Source organism: Carassius auratus, chromosome 50 (genome assembly GCF_003368295.1).
Source record: "Carassius auratus strain Wakin chromosome 50, ASM336829v1, whole genome shotgun sequence".
NCBI classification, from domain to species: Eukaryota; Metazoa; Chordata; class Actinopteri; order Cypriniformes; family Cyprinidae; genus Carassius; species Carassius auratus.
Genome location: NC_039292.1, coordinates 16,159,569 through 16,171,545, shown reverse-complemented (window position 1 = coordinate 16,171,545; position 11,977 = coordinate 16,159,569). Strand labels below are relative to the sequence as shown.

Genomic DNA, 11,977 nt, shown 5'->3' with positions numbered 1-11,977 from the left:
AGAGAGTTTAGGAGCAGATGTTCTTGCATGGACTGTAAATCATAATGACAGCTTTTCATCTGAGAATCTGTAAACAGAACTTGTTGAATTTCTTCAAGCTCTAACATAGGATGCGATGTCCTTCCCACGGTCTGTTGTATCCAGGGTCAGATCTCTGAGGGATTGAGCCACTCAAGAAAACAGCCATGATAATGACAACCATACAGACATCACACAGTTTAAATTAATCACACTATCATTAATGTCAGATAATGATAGAAACAGACAGACAGACATCTGTAGCTCTATAGATACATAGATCGTCACAGAGGAGCGTATGAAGAGAGGCGCGCGCTCTCTGGAAGGAGGCTGTTATTCCGCGCGCATTCTAAAGACTTGTGTGAAGAGCGCGCGTTTCAGAGATGTTGTCTCACGCGGACCCGCTTCACCTGTAGACTGTCACGGGAGTTCAGGACCGTTTTATTCTGTTTGTCTGAGGTACTGTTGTAATCAAATTTTATATAAATACGCTAAACGTTATAAACTACAAATTATATATAAAGTTAAACTTTTATATAGGTAATTGTATAGAAAGCATCTTACTTTAGTCCAGTCTATAACAGGAGTACTTTTACCTTCCATTGCATGAGTTAGGTGAAAGTTTTTTTCCCCCCTTTATCTTACGTTAGGTTGCACTATGTTGATGTTTGCTGATAATAATCGTTGTAATATGTTTTTCTCATCTAAGTATATGAAAGCATCACATCTGAAAACATATACAATGTATTCTTAACCATTGTGTCTTTACTCGAAATCTAATATCCGTGTTGTCATAGAGCTTTATGGCACAATACTTTAAAACGGATTATTGTGTCACTGTCGTGTGCATTGTGTTCTCTCGACCTGACAGGATCGGCAGGACTGAATTCAGTATGATATCTCGTTAACAGTTTGAGTGCAACTATATAATCTTTCCACAGAGCTGTCGCTTATACTGAAACTCAACGGATATAGCCTGAATAAAACGGAAAATGTTATTTGGAAAATTGTGATGTACCGTGTAACTGGGGAGATTGAAAGCGCACTTACACTATGATAGACGGCTATAGAAAGGTGAAATTTCTGCAAGCTTGCTACATATATGCCAACTTTATGTAAAAATGTGTAATGCCAAATATATAGAAATATGTCATACAAATTTTATTATAAATTACATTAAAGTATATTTAGTTTACTATAAATGCAATTAACATCCAGTTAAGTATGAGAAAACATTACATTCAGTTTTCAAATAAGTGTTTTCTATTAAAGTATAGCCTATTATTTCCATAAGTAGAGTACTCTCTTAAAAAGTATCACAAGGGTAATTTAAAAAAAAAAGTTACTCTTATAAAAGCATCATGTTCTATAACATATTCACAAGCAAAATATCCATGTAAAACTTGCATGACAGTCAGAAATGAAGTGTGCTTGTTGAATATGGAAAGCAATGTTTTATATCCTGTGATCAGTTTGTTCTCAACATAAGTTGTTATAATATATTATAATATATTTAGACTTGTTGCATGTCAGTCAGATTATAACTGATTCTGTCCGTCAATAAAATCATGCAAAACTATTATAAAAAAATAAATAAATAAATCCCTCAAATTTTGACAATCTATATGATTTTATCTAACTTTTCAACTTTTCAACCAGGTTTTACAATTATTTGCATCTATTAAGAGTATTTCAGACAATGTAAATGCTACCTAGTGCCTGTTTAATGCTCAAACAATATAAGAACAGTAAGTTAACTGTAAATAGCTAGTTTCTGAGATGGTCCGATGGTCCTTTGACTGGGCCACTTAAGGATGTTAACCTACTTCACAGGATGTTTGTGGTCAATGTCTTGTTTAAAAATGATTAGTTTCAATGCTCATGTGGATATTTTTCCTCTAGGATTATTCTGTGCTTGGCTGTGTTTCCCCTCAATCCTAATGAGTTTTCTAGTCCTAATTTTCTAGTTCTTTTCTATTTCTTTCTGCAGAAAAGCACAATGTTTTCACTATAGCTTCAGGTTACAGTTTTCACTATAGATTCAGTTTAGCATGTTGGCTGTGATTAAACACATTCTTATCCTGTGATTAATTGCACACTAATCATGAACTTAAGCATATGCTATTTATCTTGTATAACTTGTTTATTTTGTCATAATTTGCTATATCCAGCAAACTAAACCAAAAGAATGAAGGGTGATCCTCACAAAACTATTTTTGCAAGCTATTTCAAGATAAATTTAGACAGTTTTTTAAAAAGGAAACTTGGAGACTCCAAAGGACACCAAAGAACCTTTCAAGGGAACTTTGAACTGCGTCATTTATTGGTCGCTATGGGGAAGGCCTCGTTGTGACCCGAGTCTGAAGCATACATTGAAAAACACCAACAACACGTTGGCTGGCGACAGCTTATGAAGTCACTACCGGTGCGACTATAGTATAAATAGGTGCTGGGAAAACACGTCATCCTGGCAGCAGTGGCTCAGTGGTTCATGTAGGTTGTCTACAAACTGGAAGGTTGGTGGTTCGATCCCCGGCTCCACCTGACCAAGTGTTGAGGTGTCCTTGAGCAAGACACCTAACCCCAGCTGCTCCCGATGAGCTGGATGGTGCCTTGTATGGCAGACACCGCTGTCGGTGTGTGAATGGGTGAATGTGAGGCAAATTGTAAAGCGCTTTGGATGGCCGTGTGGTTGGTTGAAAGCGCTATATAAATGCAGTCCATTACCATTTACCTTCGTCTTCATTGACTGTTTTAATCAGTCTTAATCGAAGTTTTAATCGAAGTTTTAATCGAAGTGTATAGTGTTTAGGACTGCATGTTTCTCACCAGAGACTTTGCTCTGATACCTGCAGTTCACATGGCTTGCGTGCTGTGATTGTGTGTTTGTGTAGTGAGGAGCAAGCGTGTTCAGCTCTCGATGGAGATGGATGCGCTCTGCTGTGCTCATTGTGATGCATTCGTGGGACTACTGAGGGGAATGTGAGTATTCCACCTTTTACCCGAGTTTGTAGACAATGTTTGCATGAGTCTGTCTTGGTTTATATCATGTCCTCCTCAGATAACCACATTATGCTGCACTCCGGCTTGAATTTAAAAATTAAAAGTAAAACATAAAATCCATTTTCATCCCACATCCACAGATTCCAGCATACTAGTTATGCCAACATCGAGGGGATGTGTGAGAATGGTTATGAGACTGTTGAAGAGAAGCTGCCCTGCTATTTTCCATGGGGGAGGCATCTTTTCTTAAGATGTAAGCCTTTTAGGATACATCTTGCCTTTCAAACTTTTCGATACCTCTGTCCAGACAGTGGTTGAGAAGTTCAGGGAGAAGAAGGCGTGCTTCAAATCCGTCGTTCCACAAAAGTTCCAGGTCTGTGCCCATACAACCCAGGGGCCTGGCCCATCAAGCTAGTTTAATGGCATGCACCCCGCCTGCGGGTAGGTTGAATCTGTAGGTAAGATTAGGTAAGGCGTCAGCACTTTCGTCTGGATTAGAGTGATACTTGCGTATCTACTCGTTTCCTTGGGGGGGTTTAACATCTGCCTTATCTTCCCTTTCTTAATTCCCCTGTAACCACCATCTCTCCATTTGACCAAGGTTAGGAAGGAACTTTCTGAATTAGTTTCCTATGCTGTACCTATGATGTTTGTTTGGTTCTATGGGTTTATAGTAACCACCTTACAGATTGTCTGCCCAATAGAGGCTTTTTTGGGTCGCCTTTTGAGCGGGGCTCCAGCGCGGGAAGCATGGTGGGTGAGTATGATCCATTCTATATATATATATATATATATATATATATATATATATATATATATATATATATATTAAGGGTGTAACGGTTCACAAAATTCACGGTTCGGTTCGATACGATACACTGATGTCACGGTTCGGTTCGGTATGGTTCGGTACGTTTTAGATACAGCAAAATGTAAAACATCTCAACTTTTCAGAATGCCGCAAGCGCACCGCGGGTCATGTGACAAGAACTAACCAATCAGCTTCATCCTTTCCCGTAACAACGTTGAAAGCTCAGCCAAGATGAAGGAACAGCTGATCATAGTTGTATATGGATTGCAGTTTTGAAATAAATTTAGTAGCAGAGCTAGCCTACTGCAAGCGATTTTTAGAGCTGCAAATCCATTTATCCTTTGCTGAAACTTCCGCGTCTTCATGGAGAGAGCAGCACGGCATTGTTGCTATGCAAAGGCAGATGCCTCATGAGCGCTTCTGCCCGAGCGCTTTGGAAAGGAGGAGAAAGACTCGCCTAGCGTTTTCCACGCGTTTTTAGGCGCGATATGTGAACGTCCCCTGAGGCGCTTGCTCACTCAGCACGCGCTGAAGGCTCGTTGCAAAATGTCTAATGCATTTAACAGACCAGAAATAGAAGATCCTCCAATAACCAACAGGTCTGGTGTTTGGGTGCACTTTGGATTCCCTGTAAGCTATAATGGTGATGACAGAATGAATGGTAAATAGTAAGGTCTCATATCCGCGGCTATAATGTAATGTAACGTAAATGAAACCTACCAATCGCCGCGGTGATGTCTTTTGCCCTGTTTGAGTCAGTTGGAAATGTCTGACTAAATGATGCGGGGATAGTTTGTTGTAGTATGTTTCTCCTTTTTTTCATCTTTTCCCAGATACTGACACACTAAGGTGATGTCGGCGTAAATGAGTTGACATGTTTCAAGTATTCCCGCTGGTGTTTTTTTTTTATTCCCGCTGGTGTACCCTATTGTCATGTAGCAGATGCGACCGTTGTTTTTTTATCCACCACTCTCTTGCCATCACCATTATAGCTTACAGGCAGAGGTGTAGTGGTAAAAAAAGAGGTGGGTAAACTATAAATTCTGGGTGACCACATCGTGGTGACTCGCCACAATTTTAAAACTGATCGATTTTCAAAAAGCTTCGTTGAATAAACATGAGTAATGTTACGTACTGCACATTTAATAATAATAATTCCTTACATTTATATGTTTAAATATCAAAATGAGGCACAGGTGTTTTTATATCGCTGTATTTCTGAAGGAAGACTTCCATGTTATATGCCTGATAGCAGCGTGTGAGCCTACCAGCTCTGCTTTGTTTACAGCTGTTGCTGGGGAAACCTCTATTTCTCGCGCTTTATGTCTATGCTTTAAAACATCTCCTGTTGGCAAAGAATGAATTAGCATTTTCATTAAGTCCGCCTGATCCACGCAGCAAACATATATTTTTTTGTTATCAAAAAATATCTACTCTAGAGGGACTTGGCTGTTGTTATTGATTCTATTTGGAAGTCTACCGGAAGTTAAGTTAGGTCCACAAAAGCGTGCACGCGCAGTAACGTTTGTTTATGTTGATGCCGTTGAAACCGTCTATATCCAGGGGTTCCAATGCAATGCACTTGTACGTAATGATTAGGGATTTGGGATTATTTTCATAGTCGATTAATCTGTTGAATATTTTCTAAATTATTTGGTTAGTTGTTTGGTCATTAATATGTCAGAAAAATGTGGATCAGTGTTTCCCCAAATGCCCAGGAATGGTCCTCAAATGGTCCTCTCGTTTTGTCCACAATTCAAAGATATTCAGTTGACTGTCACAGAGGAGAGAAGACACTAGAACATATTCACATTTAACAAGCTGGAATCAATTTATTTATTTTTTTACTTTTGTCTTTAATATATTTTATCAATGACACAGACTGCAATAACCGTTCTTTTACTGTCTATGGCAATGACACAGACAGCTTCATTGCAGAAGGACATACTTTTGATCACGTGAGATGATTGACAGCTTTACAAACTGATATCGCACTGATGTCATAGCTGACGCGAATCTCGCTAACGTTAGCTTTGTTAGCTGTTTTAGTTCTTCAGATCGCATAAATCAGTGTAAAATGAATAGAAATGTTATTCTGTATGACGAAATATTTTACAAACATGTCATAAAATTATTCTCTCTTCAAATGTGCGTACCATTGGACTTTAGCCCTGGCGGATCGTGGATATTGTATGTATACGAACACAAATAAACCGGAGATGAGATGAATGGCTGCTGTATGAGTGATGATTTCTATTCAAAATAACGAACGTTATTTATATTATTATTATTAATTGCCGGATATCCATTTTTGAATTTTCTGTTGCACGTCGTTCATTTTGAATGAATCTTTAATATGACTCAGGACCAGTGTTGGGTATAGTTACTTTGGAAAGTAGTTAGTTAGGTTACAACGTTACCATCAATTAAAAGTAATCAGTTATGATACAGCGTTACCTATTCATAAAAGTAACGCGTTAGAGTACTCATGCGTTACCAAAAATTAAAAGCCGTTTGCAGCGGCTCACACATGACAGACACAGCCCCCGGCCCCTTTAAATGCACCTAGAAGTCGTGACTCCCGACAATGAAAAACGTCAGTCATCCGACTAAATTAACACTTCAGGATAACAATAACAGGAAAGACAGTCAGCAATCGGCTATTCCACATGGCGTTTTATTTATTTATTATCACAGAACATATTATTAATCAAAATTCGCACCTAACGTTACCCAGCCCGGGTAGCCTAGGCTACTGTATATTATGAGCACCACAAGATAACTCCTGATTTTTCTTTAACTTTAATAAATGCAGTTATCAAAGTACAAGTATGCTTACTTGTAAACACAACCTTAAACAGGCTTGCAGATTTAAATCCATTTAGAAATGATGAACAACCAGCCAGCCAAAGATCTAACAGAAATTAACAGCTGCCTGTCAAACAAAAATGATAACAAACCGAATTAAATCCTTCACTGCCACACAGGCAAATGACAAATCGCTTAATAGCCGAACTAATTATTATTAAAGTGTCACTCACAGTCACAAGCCTAAATTCGCTTTAACACAGTCCTCTTACATATTTACTCTTCAAAGTAGTGATTAAAACGTAGCGTTAAATTTGAGGTAGAATTTTTGGCGGTCGACAGAAGCAGAGTGTGCATTTTACCGTTATGTTCTTTTCTTTTTCGTTGACAAATTGAAAATAATGTGCGTACTTCCATAAACCAAACGCTGTCCTCTCTGCTATCTTGCCGGGAGTTTGAAAAAAAAAACCCCCACACACACACAGGGTCAGGCGCAGGGCACAGACGCATCACAGCCATTGACTTTACGATCACAGAGCTTCGGCTCCGCTGATACTGTACATCCGCAGGTGGCACAGTAGACCTAGGACTACTGTCTGACAAAAAGCAGGCTGCAGTCGGGATTTTCCTTTCCTTAAAATAACGGATTACTTTTTTTTAAAAATAACGAAGTTACTGATTACTTACGCACGAAAATAACGCGTTAAGTTACAAATTTCAGGAAAAAAGTAATTAGAGTACTCTAACGCGTTACTTTGTAACGCGTTACCCACAACACTGCTCAGGACTACCGAGTTGTCTCAGAGAGTGATTTGTTCATTTTGTGTTGACAGCACATTCGGATTAAACAACATATGGGTTCTGAGTCGAGAGGTGAGGTCAAGTCTTTTATTCTTCCTGTCAGTCCCATAGAGATGGGAAGAGAAAAGATTAGTTCATTTTGCTGAACGAGACTCAAAGATCCGAGTCAGTAAAATGATCCGAACTTCCCACTACTGGCAACACCGCAAGCAATTGACCAACACTGACAAGTTGCACCGCAATATGAAAGACTTCATCTTTAACAACAAACAACCTATGAAACTAATAATGAACAATATGAAACTAAAAAGACATAAGCTTAATTTAAAATGTCATAGGAACTGTAGGCTAACTATTTAGAGGTGGATAAACTCAATTTAGAGGTAGATAAACACACTTTGGAGGTGGGTAAACGCTATTTCCGAATTTTGGGAGGTGCATAAACGGCGTTTACGTGCGTTTAGCCTCCACTACATCCCTGCTTACAGGGAATCCAAAGTGCACCCAAACACCAGACCTGTTGGTTATTGTATATATGTAATATATATATATGTAGCTGGTATAATAGCTCTGGTTCTGGCTTCATGCTTCCTTTTCCTAGATGTCCGGCTAGGTCGTCCTGAGGGGCTTCCTGCTCACCCGGATATGCCTTCTTGCAGAAGCATCGAGCGGGAAGTATAGGTGGCATTTGCGAGAAACTTCAAGTTCGCTATTTCCAATGTAGGCGCGCGACATGCGCGCTCATAATGGAAGCGTTTTTTCCAGGCGCGTCCGCACCGCATCGAGTTAAAAACATCTCAACTTTTCAGAATGCCGCAAGCGCACCGCGGGTCATGTGACAAGAACTAAACAATCAGCTTCATCCTTTCCCGTAACAACGTTGAAAATCCAGCCAAGATGAAGGAACAGCTGTTCATAGCTGTATATGGATTGCCATTTTTAAATAAATTTAGTAGCAGAGCTACTGCGAGCGATTTTTAGTGCTGCAAATCCATTTATCCTTTGCTGAAATTTACGCGTCTTCATGGAGAGAGCACGCATGGTTGCTTAGCAAAGGCAGATGCCTCAGGAGCGCTTCTGCCCGAGCGCTTTGGAAAGAAGGAAAAAGCGGCTCTCCTAGCGTTTTCCACACGTTTTTAGGCGCGATATGTGAATGGCTCCTAATGTTGTCACCTTTATTTATTTATATAGCGCTTTAAACAAGATACATTGCGTCAAAGCATTTGAACAACATTCATTAGGAAAACAGTGTGTCAATAATGCAAAATGATAGTTAAAGGCAGTTCATCATTGAATTCAGTTATGTCATCTCTGTTCAGTTAAATAGTGTATGTGCATTTATTGCAATCAAGCCAACCAGAGGTGGGCACGAATACATCAAAAACTATTTTGTTACAAACTACAAATACTGGCTCATGAAATGTAACAAAATGAAATACAAAACACTGATGTGAAAAATGTATTTAAATAAAATAAAAGTAATTAGTATTTGGAAATACAAAAATACTCTCACAATAATCTTTTTGTAATCATCAAATTCCCTTAATTTCTCAGGATGTTTCCATCTCAAATGTGTCTTAAAGTTTGATGTTGCTTGATGCGAGCTACATATGATTACTTTTTTGTTGTGCACAGCTGACACTTAGCTTCTATCTTTCCACTTTGAATTTGAGATACTATTCTGAAGAATGTCCCATCCAATATGGCACACTTTATCCCTGTGGTACCTTCATCTGTTGCTGTGGCAGCCTGCCACAGTTCTGATGGGTTGTGATATTCACTCATCTCGGATGTCTTGCATTTCAAACTTAATGCCGTTTTTAAGAGGAGCAGCGCCACTTCTTCTCCTGTGTTCAAAACTCATTCTCTTCTTGGAGGGTGTCACGTGATTTTCGTGCATCTAACCTGGACATTGCCATTGCCAACATTGGACCGAAAATATGGCAAAATCATTTACCATGGTGATTTTTAGTATTTAAGTATTTAAGTATTTGAAATAGTCTAAATACACCCCCTCAAAATATTTTGTTACAAACTACATTTTATTTTTTCCACATCTGCAAAATACAAATTACAAAATACACTAAAGTAATTAAATACGTATTCAATTAATTGAAATACTGCCCATGTCTGAAGTCAACAATAATGCTGTAGATGAAGTGACCCCAACTAAGCAAGCCAGAGGCGACAGCGGCAAGGAACCGAAACTCCATCGGTGACAGAATGGAGAAAAAAACCTTGGGAGAAACCAGGCCCAGTTGGGGGCCAGTTCTCCTCTGACCAGACGAAACGAGTAGTTCAATTCCAGGCTGCAGCAAAGTCAGATTGTGCAGAAGAATCATCTGTTTCCTTTGGTCTTGTCCTGGTGGTACTCTGAGACAAGGTAAAGACCTTGGGGATCTGTATCTGGGGCTTTAGTTGTCCTAGTCTCCGCTGTCTTTCAGGGCAATAGAGGTCCTTTCTAGGTGTTGATCCACAATCTGGTCTGGATACGTACTGGATCCGGGTGACTGCAGTGACCCTCTGATCTGGACACAGACTGGATCTGGTGGCCACGGTGACCTCGGAACAAGAGAGAAACAGACAAATATTAGCGTAGATGCCATTCTTCTAATGATGTAGCAAGTAAATACATCATTAGCTAAGCAAAATTGGAATAGTGCAGTGCGTAGATGTTGTAGCATTAAATATTATGAACTGAAAAGTACTGTAAAATAGCCCCTTCTTCAAGTTAGATGAGAGCACAATACTAATACGTAATATCATGATAAATACATTTGATTAATACTAATGTTTAGTATATTTTATAATGTTCTACTTGTTGACAATATCACAAATGTTTCTATATTAGTCATGTGAAACATGAATGTTCACATCCTATCATTATACATACAAATCTAGCAATATTGTAGTATTTAAAACATACAATATTGCTAGACAAATGAATACCTTATAAAATCTTGTTACTTTTTTTATCCGCCTAGCTGCCAACTTATTAAATATTTACTTTAAATGTATGCACTTATTGTTCAGCTCAGCTGTAAGCTTTAAGGTCCTGGACCTAACTTTATTTTTCTTTTATTGATGGTCAATTGGCAGCTAGTTATTGTTTACATTATCATGACAGTGTTTGTTGCTGCATAAAAGCTTTTGAATCGAAATAAAGACACAGTTGTGTTGAAATAAAGTTGAATTTGTGTTTTATATATTTTGGTTAAGTTTGTTTCCTATACCAGCTGTAAAAAATTGTCTAGTAAATCTGTTATTGATTTTAGTCTTATTTTAGTCGACTAAAATACCAAGCAATTTTAGTCGACTAAAATACCAAGCAATTTTAGTCGACTAAAATAAGACTAAAATTAAAACAAATCAGATGACTAAAACTTGACTAAAACTAAAAAGAATTATAGTCAAAAGACTAAGACTAAAACTAAATTAAAATTTTGTGTCAAAATTAACACTGGTGTGCATGCAAGACTGTGTGCACCTTCTGAAGTCCTGTATAGTAAGGTTTATGCGTATTAGTTTCGTTTCCTTTCTCTGAGTTGGTTAGAGCCTGGGACCTTGGGCTCCACTCAACCAGTGTGTGTATTAACATTAATCTGTGAACAGATGCTTGGGAAGCTTTAAGTATACACGCTAAGCTCTGTGTACTTTCTGAAATCCACATGGTGGTAGGTGTGCACGTTCAACACTTTGCACACTATCTAAAATGGTGGTAAGTGTGCATGCAAGACTGTGTGCACGTTCTGAAATCCTGTACGGTAAGGGTTATGCGTATTACCCTTCGTTCCCTTTCTCTGAGTTGGTTAGACCTGGTACCTTGGACTCCACTCAACCAGTGTGTCTCTTAACACACTTTGAAGCATTGCTCCCCTCAGCATTGAGGGTTGTTCTGAGCATGGTACTTCCTTTCAGGTTTTCGAGTTCCCTCCCCTTCTGAAGAGTTGAATTCCTAGCTCTGTGGGCTGTTCTGGTGGTAGTTGGCAGCTCTCTCCTTTACCAAAAGGGTTACTTATGAGCGCACTACTCCTTTCTGAATTCTGAGATCTCCTCTCACGTGAGAGTTGAGTTCTCAATTGTTTTTCAGAGCATCTGTAACCAGCAGCATCAGGTGAACTAGGCCCTTCTTCTGCCACTCTGATGCGCTGAGTTTTTGGCTAGCTTGCAGTACACTTACCCTTCTGATTCTAATGATCATGCTGTAGGTTAAGCCCCCTCTCTCGTTGAGAACTGGGTGTGTTGCTCCCTCTGCTAAGTAAATTACTGCTAGCTGTTCCACCATAGGAACATGGTTAAAGTTCTTCTTGGGCACCACTCCACCTATGTATCTAGAGATACATATTTAAACAGGGTGTTGCTATTAGGGATCTGTTGAGACAGTTCCTTCAGCAAGCTTATACAAGAGCAAGTGGTAACCCCTGTGTGATTGGCTAAGCCTTAGTGTGATGCTAGGCTCTTGGTCGTATCCCTTTAAAGGAATCTATTCTTAAATCCAAGCATTGAGCTCTACCCCAGCGCAGGAGTCTGGCCCTA

At 39.0% G+C, this 11,977-nt stretch overlaps 1 protein-coding gene across 2 annotated transcripts in view; it reads left to right on the top strand.

Moving 5' to 3' along the window:
• The first annotated feature begins 203 nt into the window (after nt 1–203).
• Nucleotides 204–11,977, top strand: part of ano1b (anoctamin 1, calcium activated chloride channel b) — a 62,639-nt gene continuing 50,865 nt past the window's right edge. For both annotated transcript variants that reach the window (XM_026239438.1, XM_026239435.1), the window contains exon 1: nt 204–477. The gene's annotated coding sequence lies outside the window, so the exon portion shown is untranslated. The remainder of the gene's footprint in view (nt 478–11,977) is intronic.